Genomic DNA, 24,464 nt, shown 5'->3' with positions numbered 1-24,464 from the left:
CTTGAGAGTTGCTAACTGTCAGCCTTTAGCTGAGCCGACAGTCAGAAAGGGTAATTTTCCATAAAACAAACAGTTTTAAAATACAATTTTTCATAACAAGAGTGAGAGGGTGGATAAAAAAAAATCCGAAGAAGTAGACCCACCTTTTCCCTCTGAGGTTCTTACTCAACTCTAAATATAAAACCCATAATAAATAAACACATCCTCAAGTCTTGGCAGGGGAGCAATGAGTGTCAGTCAAGAGACTGATGTGCTGTCCAGACATGTGCTACGTTTGCCCAGGAGAGGGAATGATGTTTGTGGGACTGAGACAAAAGCCCCTAAATGGTGGTTGACAGCTAGGTTGGAGTCACACTCTCCTTACCAGTGTTTGTGAGGGTCTGCCTTTAGCAAGTCCCCCCTTAGCAGGGTGGTGCTTGTGAGTACTGTTGACATGAGAATAGGCAATGTGTGGAGTTGAGGTGCTTCAGTGACAGCTTTCCCTAAAGACAGCATCCAGAAGTCACCTTAGAGTCTCTCTGACTCTCACTGTGCATGTTTCCATTTTGTGAACTGTGTAGTTGGAGAAACCCCTTGGGTACTGATCCCTCACTTCTCCTTGCTTCCATTGGTTTGTTTGGCATGCAGTACTGAAGGACCTCTGCCCACTGGAGAGTGATATCCTGATCTAAAAGCCTTGCCCTCTGTCTTGGCATAGAAATTGGAGCAAGGGGTCTTCCCTATTTAATGAGATATGTTAATTAACCAGATGGCAGGATCATCAACGAGCTGCAGTGAGTTCTCTCTACTCTGTTTCACAGGTACTTGGCTTACAAAATTGTTATGAAAATTTACCATCCAGCCAAGCCAAACAAACAACACCCCCACTATTATTTTACATGCGTGTCAAAAGAAATAACTTGCTGCAGGCGAAGCGGGTGAAGGAATTTTACGAGGCTGTGTCTGATCCTCCCTCTCCCCTCTCTCAGACAGTTAAAGAAATGTTTGTGTGATGAAAGGGGTAAGGGAGCAGAGGACAGCTGGTTAGGAATTAATGAAATGTTTGAGCATTATCATGCGATAATGGATTTAGCTGACTGTTTGCCAGTGTTCAGATCTAGGGTGAATCGCTTTATATGAAATGCAGGAATTCCTAGATCATCTAGACCTCATGAGGCTGCTGTTGCTCCTAAACCCTTGAAAACTGTGACTTTAAAAATAAGGTAATTTTTCATCTAGGTGGACAAAAGCCCATGGGATTGTTCTGACGTGCTTTCATGCTTAATGACGTTTGACAGAGCTGACTCTTGTAAGTGTCTCCTAACTGGGAGTGGTCGTAGTTTTGGGAAGCCCGAGGCAAGACTTGAGGCATATCTAAGCCTAGGTCAGGTCTCCCAGCCGTGCAACTTGTAAACAGGACATGAAAAATGTGTCTCAACTTTTACACGTTTGGCCTGTAACTTATCCCCAGTGTATCTCTCACAAAGGGTATGATATCTGATGGGAAACCTGTGCTCTAGGCTTGAAACTGCTGTTTATCCTTCTTCCCACGCTCCCCCAACGTGTGCTGTCATTAAGATAGAACTTTAACGGCTCTGTGAAATGGCCCATGTCCCTTGATGGTTTTCTTTCTTTTTTTTTTCCCCCTAAAAGCTTTAGGATGCTTCTGTTTTCTGCCTGTTGTATGAGGACTGTAGGCATGTGACAAGGCAACCAAAGATGTTTATTCTGGACACAGACAAGTCCGAAGAAAGTCTTATGGACAGCAGGAGACTCTGTGTGAGTTTGTGACTGGGACTCAGACAGACAGATTTGCTGGTCAATTTAGGGTGCCTGTGGTAGCCAAAATTGACTTTCAGTTATGAGGGCCAAATGGCTTCAGAGAGGACCTGCAAATACAGAGCATGACCCAGTCTTTTGCCCTGTCTCATGCCCAGGGTTTACCCATCTGGAGCCAGCTGGCTCATGCCAGCCTAGAGAAATGTCGACAGTGCTAAGCAAACAGGGTGGGGCAGGTGTAGGTTCTCTTTGCCTTCCTTCTGAGCTGAAACCCAGAGTAAAATCAGTAGCTACACCTTCCCACAGCATCCGTATATGGAAAATAAATGGCTCCTGGTGGAGACTCAGGCTGATAGTAATTAGCTTGGCAAGATGCTAATACAAGCCATAAGATGCACTTGCTGCTGCTGCCACTTGTGAGGTCTCATCGTGAGTTCATGCCTTGAAGAATGGGAGTTCCCTATCATTATTTTCCTGGTTTGCACAGCTGAAAAGTGATATTGATGGCTGCAAAATTATTGTGCCTCTTCATTATAAGTGGTCTATAATTATCTTCACAATAAAACTGTGAGGAATTAAGCTCCTGTGCAGTTTATAGTTGACAAGAGATGACTTGAAAGGCCTTCAGGAACAGTGGCTTTCAGTTCTCACTTCGGCACAAAGATCAGTTAAAATGCTTCTAGACAGCATCTGAGAACCGGAGGGCTTGTTCCATTCCTTAATGTCTTCCCTTGCAATGGAGAGACCAGAACCTCTTCTGTCTACGCTATTTACTCTTTCTGTTTCTCTCTGCTTGGACAATGAGCTGAGATCAGTCAGTTTTCCTTCTGAGCTGCCTCATATTAAGCCATGACTATGATGTTTATGAGTTTTCCATTGCTGCACAGGAATATTTGCACTTTGGTCTCCCTATTTTGACTCAAAAGCAAACTGAAAACCAGATATATTTTCATCATATTGGATTTCCAAAGAACTAAAACCCTGAACTAAAGTGTGAAGTATGGGAGGCAGTTTAAGTCTGAGAAGATTTTTAAGTCACTTCATTCGCATTAGCCTTACCCTGGTGAATGCTTATCAGTCTTATTGCCAGTTTATGTTGGTGAAGGCAGGAAAAAGACCAGCTATTTTTCTGGCTGCACAGGCTCATGCAGCCTGCTGGAAAGCCAGCTTTACTGAAGCTGCATATGGGATATCTTGGTTCCTTAATGCTTTCTCATAACAACTCAATGATTCATGGATTAACTTACTTATAGATGATAGTCAGTTGGACTAGTCCAGTGCAGAGTGAAGTAATTGTACTTTATCTGGTCACAACAGAAATGCTTAGCCCTTCCCTATGGAAGAGGGGTTGGTACTGGCTGATCTTTAAGGCCCCTTCCAAGCTAAACCATTCTCTGATTCTTTGATTCTAACTAAAGGTCACGTTTTAATGTCTAGAGCTATACAATCATAGAAAAATAGAATAGTTTGGGTTGGAAGGGACCTTAAAGACCAGCCAGTTCCAACGCCGCTGCCATGGGCAGGGACACCTCCCAGCAGACCAGGCTGCTCATAGCCCTATCCAACCTGGCCTTGAACACCTCCTGGGAGGGGGCATCCACAACTTTCCCTGGACAACCTGTGCCAGTGCCTCACCACTCTCATCATGAAGAAATTCCTCCTTATGTCTAGTCTAGATCTTCCCCCCTTCCAATTTAAAGCCATTCCCCCTTGTCCTCTCACTACATGCCCCTGTGATAAGTCCCTCCCCTGTTTTCTTGTAGGCCTCCTTCAGGTACTGGAAGGCTGCTATAAGGTCTCTGTGGAGCCTTCTTTTCTCCAGGCTGAAAAACCCCAAGTCTCTCAGCCTGTTCTCATAGCAGAGGCGCTCCGGCCAACTGAGCATTTATCCCTAGTCTTTTTGTTTTGCAGCCTTTTAACTACTATGCTAAGTTTAAGTCTTGCAGGTGTCATTAGGCACATCTGTTTTGATCCCCCAGGTGGGACCTGAAGCCTCTACAGCCTTCCTGGAGGCCTTGCTTTACTCTTGGCTCTGCTAAGGCCTGTTACAACCACGTGCTATGATTTATCTCATCTCTCTCGTTGCCTAATCGGTCACGTACCTAATCGGTGTTTGCAATATTCTGAGTCCCAGCATAGACAGGATTTCAAATTGTTTACCCCTGTGTCATCACAACTGCATCTGGAAAACAGGCAGCATTCTCTGCATATCTGGAAAACCCTAGAAAAGAGCTCAGAAGGAGCTACACCTAAGCTAGTGACTTCTGCAGCTGTGACTCAGTGTTAGCCGAGGTCCACTAGCAGTCTCAAAAATAGACATCCTTGCGCTGACTGTATTCAGGGTTTGTTTTTATATTCTGCTGAAAACATGAGTAACACTCACCTGGATGATGGAAAAGCAAGTTGGATTGGCACTGGTTGGCAATGCGATGGAAAATTAGCATGTAAAGAACCTAGTGATTAAGATAATAAAAACAATGTTAAGAGTCTTGGGTGAAGCCAAGTTTTATAGCCCTCGAGCTTTTAATTGTGAAATTTTTGGCTCTCATTTTGTTTCTGAAATAGAAATCTATTTAAATGACTTAAGCAACCCAAGTTTCAAGAATAACCCTGAGAAGCCTGTTGTAGATGTGACAGAGAAACTGAAATGAATTGGGTGAAAACTTTTTATTCTAATTGCTTGAATTTCCAAACACAACCCAACAACTGCAGACCCAAGAGTATTTCATGGGAAAGCAATATTAAACTTTGAGGAAAAAATTAAAATGCAGTTCCGAAGTCCACAATTATTTGGATTGGAAATTAAAATCCCCAGTAAAATAAAGGTTCTTTTTAGGGTTATTTTAATCATATTCTCCTCAAAAAGTTGGACAAAACCTGTCAAATTCACAGTTTTTGGAATGAATTCAAAATAGTTGAGTATAACATTTTTTTTCCCCATTTCCTAGAACTGAAATTCATTGATTTTCATGCAATGTTTGGTTTGGGGAGGTCCCTTTGCCTGAAGTACAGTGTAAAGGCTGCACACTGTGTTCTCGGGGTCCAGTTTCACTTTACAGCTAAAATGATTTAACAGCTAGTTGCTCCCTAAAGAAGCAACTTTTCCTTTCCTTTTCATGTGTTGATCACATGTGCATGGGGCAAGTTAATTCATATAGCTAATTTGGTGGGAAACCCTACATTAAAAAGGAATAATTTCCTACTGGATAAACCATGCATAGTGACTCATGTGAGAGTCCTAAACCTTGTTTCATCTCGTGGAGACTGGCAGATAATGGTCAAGCCCTTTCATGTAATATTGGCTCTTCTGGGGTCAGTCACTCTCCACACTTCTGAACCCTATAAAAACAGCTGCACTTTCCAGTTTTCAAGTGATTTCGTCATCTTCCTCAAGCACTTCCCAATGCTACCACACAACCTGATGGAGGGGGACCTGGAGGTTCACATTGTTCTTTTGTAAAAGTGTGTGTGAACACTCTGTCAACTACAAAGAAACCAGGAAGGTAATAGAATCACAGAATCACAGAATGGTTTTGGTTGAAAGGAAAAGACCTTTAAAATCATTGAGTCCACCCATTGATCCAGTCCTGCTAACTCTGCCACTAGACCGTGTCCCCAAGTACGACTTCTACTCATCTTTTAAATATCTCCAGGGATGGTGACTCAACCACCTCCCTGGGCAGCCTGTTCCAATGCTTGACAACCCTTTGAGTAAAGAAATTCCTCCTAATATCCAACGTGAATCTCCCCTGTTATATCTTGAAGCCATTTCCACTTATCCTGTCACTGGCTACCAGGGAGGAGAGACCAACACCCACCTCACTACAGCCTCCTCTCAGAGAGCTGTAGAGAGCGATAAGGTCTCCCCTCAGTCTCTTTTTCTCCAGACTAAACAACCCTAGCTCCCTCAGCTGTTTCTCATAACTTATGCTCCAGACCCCTCACCAACTTTATTGCCCTTCTCTGGACATGTTCCAGCATCTCTATGTCCTTCTTGTAATGAGGACTGAAAACAGCATTCGAGGTGCAGCCTCACCAGCGCTGAGTACAGGGGAAGGATCACTTCCATAGTCCTGCTGGCCACACTATTCCTGATGGAGGACAGGATGCTGTTGGCTTTTTTGGCCATGTGGGCACACTGCTGGCTCATCTTTAACCAACTGTCGATCAATACACCCAGGTCCTTCTCCAGGCAGCTCTCCTGCCGCCCCTCTCCAAACCTGCAGTGCTGTGTGGGATTGTTGTGACCCAAGTGCAGGACTCTGCTGCTCTTCTTACTTGGACAATCTTATCAGTTCAGCAGCCTCTTTCCTTAGTTTTAAAAGAAGCCTGGTGACTGAGCCTCTATCTTAAGTATCTGAAAGACCCAGGACTGTGTTGGTAGGACCAACATTTTGTGTTCTTGTTGGTTTGTTTATTTTTTTTTCCTATTATTAATGAATAAAGTGCAGCAGTGAATATTTTCTGAATATGTCAGAATAAGAATAAAGAACCTTTCTGCTTGAATTGATTTCAGCCCATTTTTGTGGGTTGGCAATGCATTTACACTGGGTGCAGATGGATACTCTCTGTAAGGATGTCTCAATACTCACCTTTGCCATAGCATAGAAAGATGATGGAAGATCAGAAGGCAACTCTTTGAATGGAAATTATTTTCAACTTTAAGGACAGACTCGAGAGGTTACAGCTTAAGGTAAAATTAATAAAACTGAGAGGAGAGAAAGTTCCTAGCAATGAGATTATTTGAAAGGTTTGACAAGCTCCTCAGGGAAGCACTGTTGCTGCAGAAAACTTTGGAAGAGACCAGGAGAAATGTTTTTGAGGAGTGTGGATTTTTCCTGTCAAGTACTCAGTTGAATTTCTGCAAAACAGGGCCTTCTCCAGTCCCAATTAAACAAGAACTGGTCTGAATGGATTGCTCCAAATTTGAAGGAAATATTTTTTCTTCCAGCTGGCAAAAATTTGGAGTATTTTCCTCTCTTTTTTTTCCCCTCTGTTGGTGGTTTTGGTCAGACCAAATGTGTGTTGCAGAATCTGCCAGGAAAAAAGTGTCGTCACAATTGATACTTTCTTAAATGCCTTTCAAAAATTGCCAGTCAGCGGCCTTGGAGACAAAATTGTCTCTTCAATGATCTCGTACAGAGCAGACACCAAACAGCTCTCATTTTTCGTTACCATCTGTCAGACCCAAACTGGAGACCCGCTGGTGCTGGCTCCATAGTTCACTCCACTTCTAGGATGACTAGCAAGCCCATGACGTTGCCTTTATAAGTTTATTTTTTGACTCCTGATGAACGTCAGTGTTCTCCATGACCTCTCAGTGTGGTTTGGTGAGGCTGTGGTTGGAACATGGCTGGAGAAATTCAGAGTACCATTCAGGGACTATGGGGCATTGAACAGAGCTGAAATTTGTTTCATTTCCTCCGAAGAGACGGTCCTGAAAACAACCTGTCAGATGGCCTGGTCCCTTCATACTGATCTTCAGTCACCTTGCTGCACAAACTCTTCTTCTTCTGAGAGGAACAAGTGTGTTTTGTAGATGATGTCAGCTTTAAGTCATTCCTTCTTTGGAATGGTTTGTTTTGAACATCACCTCCCAGAATTGAGTGATACTGCCTACAGCTTCCCTTTTGCTCCCTCCCCCCTTCCTTGCTCTGCTTACTGCTAACCAAGTCTTCCCCCAACCATTTTTTCCTGCAGGTCTGTGCATTGCTGCTGGCTGCAAACATCAACCAGAAATTTTCCTGTGGTTTAGGCAGATACAAAGTCTTTTCACCATGTACATTTATTCATATCAAATGCTGCAAAATACCAGAAGAGGAGCACTTCTAGGAGAACAAGCTGAGAGAGTTGGGATTGTTCAGCCTGGAGAAGAGAAGGCTATGGGGAGACCTTGCAGTGACTTTCCCGTACCTGAAAGGGGGCTACAGGAAAGCTGGGGAGGGACTTTTCAGAAGGGCATGTAGTAAGGAGATGAAGGGGAATGGCTTTAAAATTGGAAGGGGGAAGATTTAGATTAGATATGAGGAAGGAATTCTTCACAAGGAGGGTGGTGAGGCACTGGCACAGGTTGCCCAGGGAAGCTGTGGATGCCCCATCCCTGGAAGTGTTCAAGGCCAGGTTGGATGGGGCTTTGAGCAGCCTGGTTTGGTGAGAGTGGAACTGGATGACCTTTAAAGTCCCTTCCAACAAAAGCATTCTATGTTTCTATGATTCTCTGAAAATCCATGTGAGCCTCTTGCAGATCTCATCCTCTGAGCAGTTATTTAAACAAACTCACAGAATGCCATCCACACAGTGATTTTGGTCTTCCTGTGAAATGCAGCTGAAGCCAAGATGTTTAAAAGTTGTCAGGAAAGGGGACCAACCTCACGACCTTAGAAAACTGGTATAAAATTCAGCAACAGGCACAAGCATGTAAATCAGAGTCCCCAGTATTTCTAGGGCTTGGAGGCAGAGGCTGCATTTGCACACCCAAAGCTATGTTTTGCCCCAGCCCTCAGAGCTCCATCTGGATTTAGCACTTGAAGCCAGCCCCAGGAAAACTTCCATTTGTTCAGACATTTGCTTTCGATCTACACGTGACAAAAAATTCAGAGCTGGTTGTAGCAGACCTCTGACCACCCTGCTTTTAATGACAGGAAGAAAGTGAAGCTGTTCGGCTGATCCCTGGCCATTTCCAGCTGAGCTCACTATGTATTATTTGAAATGCAAAAAAGTGCAAAATGATCTAACACACTGCAGGGTCAGATATTCCATCACCCACCTCACTGGTTGTTTGCATGATTTGTCTTTTTTTAGATCAAAAATAGGGCGCAAGTGCAGAAATTCCCATTATTTTCAGAGTCCAAGATACTTTCTCTGTGTGCCTGTGTGTGTTGCATTCATTGGCTTTACTTTCTCTCTAATGACCTATGAGTATCTCTTGTCTCATGGAATTGAGTGTTGTTTGCTTGTTCACAGTTTCCTTTCCTTCCGTTATCCAGCAAAGAAAGTTTGCTTAAGTGGCTTTTGTGAACTCTTTCAAGATCCCCAGAAGGATGATACAGGAAACAGAGAGTTTCCTTTCTATACAGGCTTCTAGGGTGTTCCCATAATAGCCTGAAATTTATCTGCGCTCAACACCCTGCAATTGGACAAGAAATTAATGAACTGCCAAGGGATCAGGCAAAACATAACATATCAGCGAGAGGAGAGCTTGCAATAAAAAAGAATCCTCCACTTACACAGCACCTTTTATCCCTCACTGCTGAACACTTTCCTTTCTGTGTTTCCAGTTACTTTACAAGTTGGCTGTGCTTTAACCATTCAGCCTGAAATTTTCCATAATTGCTCCCTGCCTCAAGTTGAATTTATTTTTTCGGAGAGGAGTGAAGGGGGAAAAGTTACACAGAAAAAAAAACCTGCAAAAAAGAGCAGTCATATTCACTGAGATTAAAACTAAGGAGTTCGTTTTATGAATGTTTAAGCTTTCTGCCTCTTTATTTTGAAAAGCACTTTTGCGCCACAGGAGGCTGGAACAGAAACGAGACAGTTGGCAGAGAAGCAGTGCTAGGGATCCCAGTCTGTCTCTGTCTCCTTGAAACTGCATCTGGATTTGTCCAAATAATAAACCATAGGCAGACTTCTCTTTGAATGTATTAGAGGGTGGCTTTTATCTCATTTTTCATGCCTTCTGACTGCCGTGACCATAGTCTCTGCAGTCCCCTAAAAGCAGCCCCTGCAAGCAGAACATCTGGACAGGGCGCCGACAAAATGGACTCTCTCTCATCTTACACTATTTCACCCTGGGTGACCCGGCACGGTGGGTGAGATCTGGGAGGATTGTAGCACTGGGAGGGAGGGCAGGGCCTTTGCTGAAAGCTGACAAGGTAGAAGTGTGAGTCATTAAAAAGCAAAGACCAAACTGTAAAGAAACAATTACTTACATATTTAAAAAAAAAAAAAAATCAGATCTGGAAGGCACGTTCGCCCCGTGGTTGACACTCCCTACAAAAGCACTGTGTTATTCCAAAGTCTCCCATGAGATGAATAAACCTTGCCAGGAATAATCGCAGATCTGGAATTGTGTAATTGCTCAACTAAAGGCAGGCTGAGAACAGTTAGGGAACCTGTGCTTTTCTTTTCCTGCCTACTTCCTTGATTTCCGAGCTGTGCCATGCTCAGGAGCGCTGTGGCTTCCATTGGCTGGAGCAGTCAGGACACCAGTAAAAAAAAAGCTTCTTAGCAACAGCTTCACTGCATCTGTTGTTTTTAACTCCATTCATAAAAGTGGTTATAGCAGGCTGGTGCACTTAGCATACTCATGTCTGCGAGCAGCAAAAAGCTCTTGACTTGCTCCGAGCCAAACGCCAGCAGATTTCATATCCTCCGAGCACTAATCCAGCAATAAAGGAAAGAGCTTTAAGCCACTTCAGACTCTGGGTCTCCCATTAGTATTCTCTAGCTATGTAGATCAAAGGACTCCTGGGCTACATCAGAAGAAGCATGGCCAGCAGGTCGAGGGAGGTGATTCTCTCCCTCTACTCTGCTCTTGTGACAACCCACCTGGAGTCCTGTGTCCAGTCTGGAACTCCAGCGTAAGAAGGAAATCAAACTGTTGGAAAGGGTCCAGAGAAATCCACGCAGATGATCCAAGGGCTGGAGCACCTCAGCTATGAGGACAGGCTGAAAGAGCTGGGGTTGTTCAGCTTGGAGAAGAGAAGGCTGGGGGGAGACCTTGTAGCATCCTTCCAGTACCTGAAGGGGGCCTACAAGAAAGCTGGGGAGAACTTTTTACAAGTGTATGAAGTGATAGGATGAGGGGAAATGGCTTTAAATGGGAAGGGGGAAGATTTAGATTAGACGTTAGGAAGAAATTCTTCTCAATGAGAGTAGTGAGGCACTGGCATTGGTTGGCCAGGGAAGTTGTGGATGCCCCCTCCCTGGAGGTGTTCAAGGCCAGGCTGGATGGGGCTTTGAGCAGGCTGGTCCAGTAGGAGATGTCCCTGCTCATGGCAGGGGGGTGGAATCAGATTATCTTTAAGGTCCCTTCCAACCCAAACCATTCTATGATTCTATGACACCAAAGGGCAGTGCAGAGAGGTGAACAAGGAGATACAAACAACAACTTTGCCTCTCCTCTTAGAGGGTTTTGGTCCAGTTTTATCAAGTGTCAGAGACCAAGTTTGGGGAGCAGATGCTGCAGCAGGATGGCTTGGAGGGTTTGGCAGTCCACTGGCACTTCTGTGTCATGGGAGTCTGGGCATTGCATCAGGCAACATTAACGGCTGGGCTGTGGTGCCTTTATTTTAGTGATAATTCATGGCTTACTGAACATTAGATATTTGACCTACTGTGACCTGGAATGACAAGTCCCTATGCAGAATGACCCATATCTGCATGGCCACAGGCAGGGATGGATGTGAAGATCGTTTGGGTAATAGCAATTAGCACAACAATAGTTTTACTTAATTTTCTAAAACAGCTTGGGCAAAATAATCTTATTTTTTTATTTTTAATGAAGAAAATATTGGTCACTTTTACAATCAAAAGACTCATGCGTACTGAGAAAGGGCTGTCTTTAGTGATGAGAGCCAAAAATCTCTTTTGAAACAGGCTTATTTGAAATAGCCTCTGAGAAAAAGCGAAGGGGTTCTGCTATAAAACATCACAATGCAGAGGAAGAAACTGAGGAGGATGGTTGATCTGGGACTTCACATACCAGGAAGGTTTGGAAACAAGAGCATGGTGGAACTCTGATATGTTTCCCTTGCAGGAGGGAAGATTAAAAGGGATTTGGTTGGTTCTCATAAATACTTGTAGAGAAGAAAATGCTGGGTTTGAACAGGCTGTCTGATCTATTAGGCAAAGCGCTACAAAAGCCATTTGCTGGAGAGAGAAACAAAAGATGTTCCCACTGGAAATAAGGATCACAGGTTAATTAGCTATAGGAAGATCCTACCACGGAAGCCATTCCGTGAATTCCTACCTGACAGCTTGAGGCCATCACCACTCCATGTTTTAGGTGTCCCACTAAGCTGCTCACCATGTTGTCGTGGAGATAACCTGCTTCTCTGCAGATTCCAGAGGGATTCCAGGGCTCCAGGTACCCAAACCTCCGGGCTGCAAATACCTTGCAGGTGCCTGTCCTGCTTCTGTGTTTCTCAGTGAAAGAACCACCACAGAAAGCAAAACATGGGTGGATTTGTGCCCTTCCACTACTACTCTATTTTCATTTGCAGCCATATTCAGCCATACTTTCAGTGTCTATTTTAAAATTTCTATTTCCTCCTCACTGGCCTGTTTCCGTGCTGGGGTGAGTGTTCCTTTTTTTTTTTCCCTTTTTTAATAACAGCTTTGCAGTTGTTTCACAGTCCACCTGACTCATCAGTCTGGACATCACAGGACCAAGCTGAGCAGAGTTTACGTGCAAACACTGCTATGTGAAGTTTTGAAGCCTGTCTTGTGCCAAGGGGAGAAGGCAGAAGACTGTGACAGACTTTCTTTGGCTGTGATACTGTGGCCTCACCTGTAACTGGTGGCTGTGGAAAATTAATTGATGGGCTCTGTTTTCAAGGAATAGATGGCAAGGTCACAGTTGTGAGGTTGTAAGGGCATAGCCTTTTCCTACTTGCAGCCAGTATGCATAGCAGCTTTGCTCGTGTCTCCTCTTCAGTTGTCACCAGATTGCTGTCACATGAGTGCACTGTGGATGGGGGAATGCCCTGGCTGCTCAGAGCGTGGTGCCATTGGTTACCCAGCCTGTTTTCTTGCACAAGTAAATCTATGAATACAGCCTGACGATTGCTCGAGTGTAACTTAAACCTGTCCTTCAGAGATGCAGCTCCTGGCTGAACTCTCCTTGTCCCTTGCAAGGCTGAGCAAAGGAGTTTGTTTAACTCCTATGTGGTGTGCAGGGGGGTCCATGGTGCTGGGTCACTGCTGAGGCTATCAGCTTCTTTAGCTGCCCTTCTGCATCTGCTTGGTTGTCAGCCCAGCTGAATGGAGACAATCTGGATGCAAAGAAATGAAATTTTCTCAGATACAGAAGCTAGAGATGATTCTTTTTGGACTTGGAGGGCCTGGGCTTGGCATACATTGAGCCCTGTCTCCGGGCAGTTTAATCTCACCAGTCAGAAGCCTGTATGGATTTACACTTCCATACGCAAGTGTTTGATAATCACGTTGCCATGGCTACATTTGAATCTTGCAATAAATGTGTAATTTCACACATTTACATCAAAAGGAACTCCAGGACATAAAACTGTGTAACAAAGCAAGCTGATCTCTTTCCATAAACACTTTCCATTTTTAACACCATATTATTGTGCTTATTGAGTTTTTTTTGAGGGGGGAGTGAAAGCTATGGGGAAGGTTTGACAGCCTGGAGGTCGAGTTAAAGTCATAGAATGGTTTAGATGGGAAGGGACCTTAAAAATCATCCAGTTCCAACACCTCCATCACATGCAGGGACATCTCCCACTGGATCAGGCTGCTCAAGGCCCCATCCAACCTGGCCTTGAACACCTCCAGGGATGGGGCATCCACAACTTTCCTGGGCAATCTGTGCTAGTGTCTCACCACCCTCATCATGAAGAATTTCTTCTTCATATCTAAATCTTCTCTCTTCCAATTTAAAGCCATTCCTCCTCATCCTATCACTCCATGCCCTCAAAAAAAATTCCTCCCCAGCTTTCTTGTAGGCCCCCTTCAGGTACTGGAAGGTCGCTATAAGGTCTCCCTGGAGCCTTCTCTTCTCCAGGCTGAACAACCGCAACTGTCTCAGCTTCATAACAGCTTCATAACAGAGGTGCTCCAGTCCTCTGAACATCTTCGTGGCCTCCTCTCAACCTCTTTTCTGGTTCTTGAGGTCTTGTCTACATTAAGCCTTCCTCAACGCTGGTATCAAACCATTTGCCCTGCTGCTGTCTAAGCAGCCATTTCCAGGGCAGCGTACCCAGTTCGATTCCCAGTGCTGCTGCATGTCTGCCTGGGAGGTGCAGGGTACTGAGTTCTTTTGCAATTAAAAAAAAAGGACAAAGCTGAGCACAAGGCTCTGGTGTGCCCAAAATGCAGGGAGAGAATGGAGAAGGAGATTGGCGTGTGAGGGTTTGCTTACAGATCTGATGCCCACCTCTTTTCCCAGTCTGATCCCTTTGTCCCCTTTTCAGCCCAGTTCTCCCATATCTTCCTCCCTAGCTCCTTGTCTCCTCTGTGCCACCCTCTTCTATGAGGACTCCTCATTACACCAGCCACCTTGTCCAAATCTCTTTGCCTCACTAGCCCGCAGGCTTCCTTCTCTCACGTGCCTTCTTCCAAGTGCTCTCCTACTTCTGAGACTCCTTGTCACACAAACACCATCTCTTAATTCCATGGGCAGCTCTTGTCTTAGTCCATGCCTCCTTCTCTACCTCTGACAAGCAGCAGTGGGCAGATAAGGGTTTAGAGAGGCGTAGGTAGCAGGGGGAGCAGAGAAGAGGCTTTACCCAGTGTAAAGCTTCAACCAGCAGCAGCTGAATGCAGTGATGGATGGCAGAGAAGCTCCCACCAAGCATCAGATATGGAAAGAAATTTGCGTCTGGATTCTATCCCTGCTGATTTAAACAGATTTTTCAGGAACTCGAAACTTGGACAGTTCTGCCTTTGGTTTTTTTTCCTATAGCAACAGCAGCTGGAAGAGTGTCAGCACCAAGGCAGCAGCTGGGCTACTCCTTGCTCGGAAGCAAAGAGGTGCTGGAGAGTCTTTAGCACTAATAGAATACAAATCAAACATTTCACCTCACTCTATGAATTTACTCTGTATAGAGACGAAATTTGACTGAGACAAGTGACCAATACTGAGAGTTTCTGTGTGAGAAACTGGAAAAGAAAAAAATATTGGAAAACCTAAGATTTTTTTTTCCAGTTGTTTATACAATTCAAAAAGTTAGGTAAGCCTAATTAGTGAGGTTATTGGGTTTAATGAGTCACTACCTTGCTATTATTATTCCTTGTTTCTGTTGCCATAGGACAAGAAGCTGCAGCTGGGCTAAGCTGTGCTAAACAACAAATCCTTACATTTGGTATTCCAAGACTGAGACATAGGAAAATGGATGGGCACAACCAAACAGGGGAACACGAGGAAAGAAAAAGATGTTCCTCAGTGTGTTGTGTGGCAGCCTCAGGATTGTGTAGATACTCGCGCAAAGATGGGAATGGGTGGCTGTCATAGGGTTGATTTTTTGATGCTTTTGAGGAGTCCTTCCAAAGACACATGGTAGAAGGTACACGGAGGTTGGCCACATGAGCTGATTGTTGGTGGGAATCACCATAGTGAGAGTAATCACACGGCTTTGAGAGTGAAGACCTGACTTTGATGTTATGGGAAGGCAGGAACCAGCCGAGGGATACAGAGTAGAAAGTAAAACAAAAAGGAGAGGTTAAGGGAACACTTTCCATGGTAGCATCCTGAATGAATAAGAGTGAAACACCATCAGGGCCCATGGATTGGTAACAAAGGAAGGAAGAGGTATGCAAGAGGCCCTGCAACCTGCAGGGCTGGAGAAGCTGGGCTTGAAAAATTCCCAAAAGATTTAACTGCAGCCTAAATTCATGGGCCTTGAAAGAGAGGTGTGAGGTGGCGTTCAGGAGCCATTTCTACATGACAGATAGCACATTGTGATGGCCACTGTGTTGTTAGAAGATTTAGGAAGAAGGCTTAAGAAGGAAGGGGATGTCAAAAACTCTGTTTTGTCCAGGCTGAGCTTTAGGTAATAATCAGACAACTGTGAGATGTCCTGTCACCTGGGATGGCTGCTTTGAACTCACTTTTCCTTACTGAGGGCCAAAATAAGGCAGCAGGAGGACTTGAGATCTCGCTGAAGAAGTGTGCTTGTGTGTCAGCGTGTGTGCTAACTCTGCTCTGTTGTTCAGATCAGGCAGCAGCATGAGCCCATGGGGTGGAGGCAGGAACATGTTAACACACAGTGTTTCATTAATTGGTTTCAATTGATCAGTTGTGTAGAAACAAAGCAAATGAAATTTCCGGTCTCTCAGGTGTTGCAGAGGGTGTCGGGTTCACTTGCAGTAAGTTCTTTTCCAGCTGATCCTGCACTTTCAGTTCTCTCTCTGGGGTGGCAGAGAGAAGTCTTTTTCAAGATGGGCAGCTGGCCTCAGAAGCAAAAGGAAAGATCTGCCGGACTGTCAGACAGATTTTCTTTCCCTTTCAAATGCACACAATACTAAAAATGCCATGGGAGCAAGAATAGGAAGGATGTGCACAGAAGTGAGCTGCTGCGTGACTGAGAAAGTCATTCTCGAGCTCTTGTGTTCTCTCCAGTGCAGTCCCTCCCTGTTAGCCCAGCTAGAAGAGTGGAACAGCCTTTTGTCTTCCGGTCTGCCAACCTCTGCACCATGGTCTCCAAAGCCTGGAAGCAGAGGGGAGATATCATCTTGCTCTCCACGGCATGGGTAAATTGTGCCTCTTCTTTTCACACCTATCAAAATCCGTCCTTTCCTGCTCAATTATCCATTTGTTAAGACTTCCCAAAGTGTGAATGCTGGACTCCACCAAGGCTACAGAGAGAGATTAGTGTGGATGACCTTCGTTCTCTTTTGCACTTATTTCTTCTGTAGGTTCAAGGAGGAGAAGGAAGGGGAGGATGAGCTGCAGCTAAATCCTATTCCTGGATCTCCCTTCAGCCAGTGAAGAATGAGCTGTGTGCCTAAATGAACCCAAAAGGCATCATGGGGTGAGGCACATCACATCCAAGCAGGACGTGGTGGCCTCTTCCCAAATGCCCGAGCTGCCACACGCTCAGGCCATGCTTCAGCAGGCAGCACAGCCCAGAGACGCTGGAGACAGAGGCAGGGCTGCTGCCAAGGCACCGAGCTCCCCTCCGGGTAACTGAAGATGGCAAAACCACAAATTGTGAATGCTGTCTGGAGTGAGTGACCTGGATGTGTCTGCCCAGACTTCATACAAAGAGGCAACGTGGTCCCAGCTCTGTTGCTCCCTGTTTGCGTGGAAGGCTGAAGTGGATTTTGCACAATGTGTGGAGAGCCACAGCTCTTGCTTGGTCGCAGAAGAGGCTACTGTTCTCTTCGGTACCCAGTGCGGCCCTGCAGACCAGTCTGCACAATAGACTTGTCAAAATGAATGCCAAGAGCATCCAGCCTCTCCACCATTCCTGCCAAACCTTCCAGATAGCAGGCTGCTCTGCAGCCTAATGCAGTTCACTGAGGGGGAAATTCAGATATTCAGGATGTTCAGACAAAAACTGCATAATATATTAGCAGTTGTCAATGTTTTTTCACTCCCTCGGCCACTTAATCTTGGACTTAAGTGTGCAAATCCCGCTTGTGCAGCATAGCTGCTGTGGTTTTCATAGGTCGCTAAGGCACAGTTAAGCCGTGTTTTTCTTTGTGTGTTTATCATTGTTTTCTCTGTTGGCTTGTGCGTGGGAGAATTGTTATCTGAAACTCCCTCTCCTCCCTGCCAAAGCAGAATGAATCCTCTGGCAGTGATGAGTGGCCCACAGATAAACTGAGAAAGACTCCACTCATCCTCTCTCTCTCTCTCTCTCCTAACAGGTATTTGCTTGATGTTCATGAACACTGCAGTCCAACACAGGAGTCCCAGATACTGACACAGTCATGATCTCAGCCAGAAGCTGCTCCCGCTCCTGAGAAATAGAATGACACTTTCCTGGTCATTCTGTGCCAGTGTCTCACCACCCTCCTTGTGAAGAAGTTCCTAATGTCTAATCTAAATCTTCCTTCCCATTTAAAGCCATTCCCCCTCTTCCTATCACTACATGCTCTTGGAAATAGTCCTTCCCTAGCTTTCCTGTAGCCCCCTTCAGGTACTGTAGGTCTGCTATAAGATCTCCCCTCAGCCTTCTCTTCTCCAGGCTGAACAACCCCAACTCTCTCACCCTGTCCTCACAGCAGAGGTGCTCCATCATTGTGTCCCTCCCTTTCCAACAGTTCCGTATCCTTCTTATGTTGAGGATTCCAGAACTGAACACAATACTCCAGTTGAGGTCTCACAAGAAAGGAATAGAGGGGTGGAATTACCTCCCTCGACCTGCTGGCCATGCTTCTTTTGATGCAACCCAGGATACGGTTGGCCTTCTGGGCTGCAAGAATGCACTGCTGGTTCATGTTGAGCTTCTCAGCAATCATCACCCCCAAGTCCTTCTCTGCAGGACTGCTCTCAATCACATCATTCTCCATTCTGTATTGAAACCGTGGATTGCCCCAACCCAAGTGTAGGACCTTGCACCTGGCCTTGTTGAACCTTGTGAGGTTCACACAGACCCACTGCTCCTGCTTGTCCAAATCCTTCTGGATGACATCCTGTCCTTCTGGTGTGACAACTGCACCACTCAGCTTGGTATCATGAAGAATTATTATCTAAGAATTATGTCAAATACCCTGAAATAGGTCTGCCAGGACAAGTACGGGAGGCCTAGCAGGTTACTCAGTTTGCCTCCAGCATTGCACAGGGACAGGGCTCAATCCACCTTTGCATGACTGTAGGATTTGCTTGTTCTCTCCTTTGTAAAAATGTGTGATGAAACAGGTTTCCCAAGGCATTTACCTATTCTGACCATTATTTAGTGTGTAGCATGGCAAATAAATGAAAATACTCAATTCATACAAAATTGTTTGGGGATGAAGTTTCATATCCTTCAGTCTTTTTTTTCTGGTTAAAATTAATGAATTTTTCAAAGAAGAACTGAAATATCTGTTTTCTACTGAATGAACCAATATTGGAAATTTTTGTTAGATTGTCTGGAATAAATACAATTTTTCTGCTGCTCTTCACATCAGGCCAATGTACCTGGGAGTACCAAAGGGCAGACTAGGAGGAGAGGCAGTGCTGCTTTCACTTCTCGCTCCCTCCTGCATGCAGAAATCATAGAATCATTGAATCATGGAATGGTTCGGTTTGGAAGGGACTTTAAAGACCATCCAATTCTACCCCCTTCCATGGGCAGGGACACTTTCCACTAGATCAGGTTGCTCGTGGTCTCATCTAACCAGGTTTTGAACACCTCCATTTGTGTCTTGAATATGACTTCTCTGCCCACTAACGAAGGGCCTGATGAGAGTGCAAGCTTGGATCAAAGAGGACTATCTGCCAAGGAGCACAGCTCCTCCCCTTGAAACATCCCTCAAACTCTCCCATGTGCAAGTGTCCATCACTGTCCACTAACCAAGAGGTACACTTTATGCGTCTGGTGATACATCCTGGCTACCCCGAGGTACTGTTGTGCACTGGAAGATGATAAATTGGACCAAATAATGGTTTAAAAACTTCTTGTTTTCACAATAGCTCAAACTCCAGGTCAGAGTGGGCACAGGCCAATTTGGACCAGAGTGTGCAGGATGTCATCCCTGACTTTACAGACAGTAACCATTTTCCCATCATGCCCCCTTGTTTACTCCCAAGAACTGAGCTAATTAAGCAAAATAACATGGAGACCAATAGCTGGCACCAGTGCTGAAGGATCAAGGCTGCTTCTGTTCCAGTTTGCAGGCAAACTGGGAAGAGTGAGTGTGCCCTTTCTGGGAAGTGATGAGAAGAGGAAGGACGTGTTATTAGACCAGTATATATGTGCCAAGTCGAAGGCCTTAGATTTCTGCAATAGGGTGGGATCTCAACAGACTTCAGCACAACTGGTCACGTAAGTGCTGGATTTTGTGTTTGCGAGGATACACTGCTCAGACCCTGTGCTCAGCAGCCATAGAGACACTGAGTGATACCTGAGAGCCCTCCCCTTCCTTACAATTAGGAACACAAAAAGCTGGCATGAAGTAGCAAGTGGCTAAAGCGTGGTGTTCAAGGAAAACCTGTTTGTGTGGGATGTGCTGGAAAAATTGGTCAAGAATGGTGCATTCTAGTAAAAAATGATCTGGCTGCTGTTCAGGTCAGTGTTTTTATATTAGAGCTGCAGGCTATGTTGTTCTTCAGTGTATGTGTGCAGCCGCTGGCAAGGTATTTGCTTTGCATGTGATCTAACCCCTCTTACTCTGGGATGGTGGAGATCTTTGCCCTCACCCAGTGTTGGGTCTGGATCCATCTTCTCAGAGCAGCTTGCACTGACGCATGGTTTCATAGCAGAGAGAGGCACCCCGTGGATGTCAGTCTAGGAAAGAAGCTCATCCAAGATCAGTTTGTCAGTGGTGCTTAGTCCCTCCATGGTGGGATGGTGGGATGGTGGGATGGTGGGAGGGTTAAAATGCTACACACACTCCAACAGCAGATGATGACTGGGTATCTGATCCCTGTGAGGCAAAGCAGTGACCGTGCTTCAGAGGTGGATGAAGGGATTTCTGGAGATCTAGGTAGTGAATCAGCATTAGGTGTTGGAGGAAATAAATGCTAGGAATGCCCTGTTATTAGAGGGAGCCTCCTCCCAACCTCTACATAACCAACTACCGTAGAATCATTAAGGCTGGAAAAGACATTTAACATCATCAAGTCCAACTGTCAGCCCAACATGACCGTGACTACTAAACCATGTCCCGAAGTAACACATCAACATGCTTTTTGAACACCTTAAAGACGGTGACTTCACCATTTCCCTGGGCAACCTGTTCCAATGCTTCACCACTCTTTCAGTGAAGAATTTTTTCTAATATGGAATATAAACCTCCTCTAGTGCAACTTGAGGCCATTTCTTCTCATCCCTTCACCTCATGCTTGGAAAAAGAGACCAACATTCACCTCACTACAAACTCCTTTCAGGGAGATGTAGAGAGCGATAAAGTCTCCCCTCAGTCTTCTTTTCTCCAAACTAAACAACCACAGTTCCCTCTGCCACTCCTCATAAGATTTGTGCTCCAGACCCTTCACCAGCTTTGTTGCCCTTCTCCGGACATGCTCCAGAAATTCGATGTCCTTCTGTAGTGAGGGGCCAAAACTGAACACAGGATTTAAGGTGTAGCCTCACTAGCACCAAGTGCAGGGGCACAATCACTTCTCTACTCCTGCTGGCAACACCATTTTTGATACAAGCCAGGATGCTGTTGGCCTTCTTGGCCACCTGGGCCACTCCTGCCTCATGTTCAGCCACCTATCAACCAGGTGCTTTTTCCCTAGGTGCAACAACCCCTAGCTGCTTTTCCACAGGGCAGCTCTCTAGCCACACTTCCCCAAGCCTGTAGCGTTGCATGAGGATGTTGTGACCAAAGTGCAGGACCCAGCACTTGGCCTTGTAAAATCACATACAATTGGCCTCAGCCTACCAATCCAGCTATCAACAAGTTGTGGAGAGAGAGCCCTCACTCCTTTTCCGCCTTAGGTGAAAGGCCGAAGGTGTCCTGCAAGTCAGAGAGCTGTAAGCCTTCCTTCATGCACTGTTCTTGCTCTCCTACCACCACTCTAGGTTTTTTGACAATAGCGATGTTGTTCTGCGCTCAGTGCCTGCAGTCTTCAAGGCTAGAAACACCAGCGCAACTGCCACCAAAGCCTGCAGCAGTCAGCCCCTGTGGTTTCACAGGGTGAGGTTTAATAAGCATGTTTTAATAGGGTTGCTCAGTACAGAGGGCCCTTTGTCCTCGTCAGCATTTAACAAAATAGACCATAAATTTATTGCAAAAACTGTAGTGAAAGAAAATGAAGTAACAATCCACAGCAGACTACTATTTCTGCAGAGGAAGAGCCCTTGTGCTGCTGAATAGTTTGGTTACGATCAGTCCTGAGGCAGCCACTGCTAATTAGACCAGAGTAAAGGTCTCCAGGAGGAAGGTTGGGCTTTAGGTCCCTTATGCTACTGCTTCTGAAAAAACAGCCTTCACAGCGACTCTTTTCCCTCTGGATGAAGAGCTAAACCAGAGTTTGCAATGCGAAGTTTAATAGATAAGTAGTGGATGAGCAAAAGTCCTTTTTCTTACAAGCACATGAACTCTCTCATTTGTGGCTTTGTGTGCTGGCTGGTGAGCACAGACACTGATGAGTTAGTGTGGGGCATGGTCCCTGCGTGTGTACTCACACACTCCCCTCCACATCCCAGGAACTATCCCAGCACACACAAATCCCATCTCTCCCTTTTGATTCCTGGTCACACCCTCTCCAGGAGGATTCACTGCTATTTATCCTCCTTTTCTATCTCCAGGCTGTCCGAACCAACGCTGCTCACTTGCCCTCCTTGGCATTTTCACTACGTCACTCCAGCTGAAGCTGTGCATCAACTGAGTCCTTGCATCCTTGCTGCATCCACACAGGAGGTCCCTGGGTAGCACTTGGCATTTGACACCAGCTTTTGAGAAACGGACACTAAAAAGCAGTAAATGCCCAAGATTGTGAGCACTGAAAGCACCAGGAATGATTGTCACATTAAAACCAGCTGGAACTCTCCTGTTAGAAGCACAGCCTTGCGTAATACCCATCATCTAATGTAATACGGTGGCTGCAAAGTTGGACTCCGGGTACAACAAACAGCTCATGCCTCCTACTCCCAAACACATGCACCCACACGCAAAACCAGGGCATGAAAAAACTCCCCTGCAACTGAGAGTTTTCTCTGTTTCGCGTGCACAAACAGCACTTTTGGAAAGGTCTGGCACGCAAACAGCAGTCAAGTCAGCTGGTTTCAGCAATGACCGCCATCGTGGTGTCTGGGCTTCACCAAACAATCTAACGTCTCCCCACTCATGACTGTCTCCAAAGGTAAAACATACCGAATTGCATTCCCATGCCTTGAGATTATTATACCATTTCCAAACACTAGCCTGGTCTGGTAATTCTGCATCATAACCAGCCTCCTTTAGCTGCCAGCAAACATCCTCTTCCCAAATTAAGCTGACCACAATGAGCTGCAGCAGAATCCCCATAATTGCTCTTCTTACTCGAAACAGCACCATTTACAAAAGGGACATTTCCTGCAGCAGCCAGACCTGCAGTATTATTTATTCTTAAGCTTAGAATTGCTGCAGTATCTTTATTCTCAGGTACCACCTTTAATGTCACATACTGCCTTTAGCAGCACCCACCAGCTGCAGCAATCCCACAACATTCACTCTTTCCACCCTCTCCCAGGTAAGCAAGGCAAGAGGCTCCAGAGACAGCCGGCAGAACAGGAGTGTTTGTCGGCAGCCACCCAGCAAGACCTGCATCCCCCCTTGGAGTCAGGCATGCAACTTCCACCTGCACTGGCAGGCGTGGAGCACTCACGTTGGTGGCAGCGCAGATCCCTTTGAACAGCTTAGCTGTGGTTCATTTTTAACCCCGGCCAGTGGATCTAAGCTGCTCTCTCAGGGGCTGAAAAGAAGGTGCCTGCATGACACCAAGGCATCCAGACGCTGGGTTGCCAGTTGACATGTCAAAGCAATGTCGTAGTTAGCAAATACGTCAACAAACTGACCGGCTGAGCAGCCCACACATCAGTGCGAACAGCTCGCTCTGCGGTGTGTGGGATCCCTGCTATATGGGCAGGCAGCTCATGCCTCTGTCGCTGCTCTTGGCTTTATGCAGCCCAGTCAAATTCAGTGTTGCTAGCTAGCGTTTTCTGCCGATGTTTAAAATAGCATCAGGAACGTTCCCTGTTGATTTCCCCGGCAGTGCTTGCTGAGCCGTGTCGGGTACCACAGCTCCTGCAACCTGCCTCCATGCAGCATGTTAAAAACATTTCCTTGCTTTCCCTCTCTAGGAGAGGTGGAGGTGGGGAACATAGCCCTGCAGACATTTCTCACCCAGCTACCAGCAAATCCCGACCTGAGATAATTCTGCCATGGCTGAAAGCAGAGGCTGTTTGCAGTGTGTGAAGCTGATTTGCTGACTTACCCTTCATCTCCTCTCAAGAATGCCAGGTGAAGAAGCAGCCGGCCTCTCTTTCAGAAAATAAATCACAAGAAGCCTGGCAGCAGCCACTGCAGAGCTTGCTCAGAAGTTCGCTCCCTCTGTCACAGTGGATGCAGCTTGCCAGGTATAGCCTGAATGAGAACACCCCGTGCTTTTCCCAAGATGAATGAGATCAGCACATATTCAGGCAAGGGAAAAAAAGTGAAAATGCCCTCCTAATATATAGGATGCTTTCAGACCCGGAGGTAAACTGTTGGTCTACAACTTCCTCTGCTCTATGACTGAAGATTTCTGGGGTGAATTTTGCAGGGAGAGGAAGTTTCTCCTCTGCCTTTGGAGATGTCTGATGCATGTTAAAAAGCAAGCAAATAGTAGATCCCCAGGGTGGGCAGGAACCCCATCCTCAGCAGCATGAGATGGAGGGCACATGAAGGGTAAGAGTACGAGCAGCAGAGATGCCTTTATAATGTGCACACTGATGCTATTTGACTCAAGCCAGTTCCTTGTGGTTAAAGACTCCATATGGTTTGAGCAGATCCTCACTCTGCTGGTGCTGGCTTTTCTGAGCAAGGTTGTGCAGATTAAGCTCTCTTCTGGCTGGCTGCTTCAGGACTCTCCAGGTGGACAAAGTACCTTTCTGCTGCCAGGTCCTTCACAGCAAGTGTTTCTCATCACCTGCCTATCAGGGAGAGGTGGGTGTCACTGTGCTGAGACCCTTGGGTGGCAGGGAGGCAGGGAAAGGGCACGAGCTGCTCAGAGGACTCAGATCACAGAATCATAGAATCACCTGAGTTGGAAGGGACCCACAAGGATTGTCGAGTCCAACTCCTGATCTTGCACAGGACATCCCCGACGTTCACATCGTGTTTCTGAGGGCATTGTACAAATGCTGCTTCAATGTTGTCAGGCTTGGCATCAGGACTGCTTCCCTGGG

The 24,464-nt window shown here is 45.8% G+C and overlaps 1 protein-coding gene across 2 annotated transcripts in view; it reads right to left on the bottom strand.

Moving 5' to 3' along the window:
• SLC45A4 (solute carrier family 45 member 4) overlaps positions 1 to 23,659 on the bottom strand; it is a 108,989-nt gene extending 85,330 nt beyond the window's left edge. The window contains exon 1 of one of the 2 annotated variants that reach the window (XM_054058067.1): positions 23,513 to 23,659. The gene's annotated coding sequence lies outside the window, so the exon portion shown is untranslated. Of the gene's footprint in view, positions 1 to 22,903; positions 23,190 to 23,512 lie in introns of those variants that run through there. The other variant, XM_054058065.1, reaches the window with a different exon arrangement.
• Between the last annotated feature and the right edge of the window lie 805 nt (positions 23,660 to 24,464).

The sequence above is a fragment of the Cuculus canorus genome, chromosome 2 (assembly GCF_017976375.1).
Source record: "Cuculus canorus isolate bCucCan1 chromosome 2, bCucCan1.pri, whole genome shotgun sequence".
Taxonomy (NCBI): Eukaryota; Metazoa; Chordata; class Aves; order Cuculiformes; family Cuculidae; genus Cuculus; species Cuculus canorus.
This window is presented reverse-complemented; position numbering and strand designations above follow the sequence as displayed.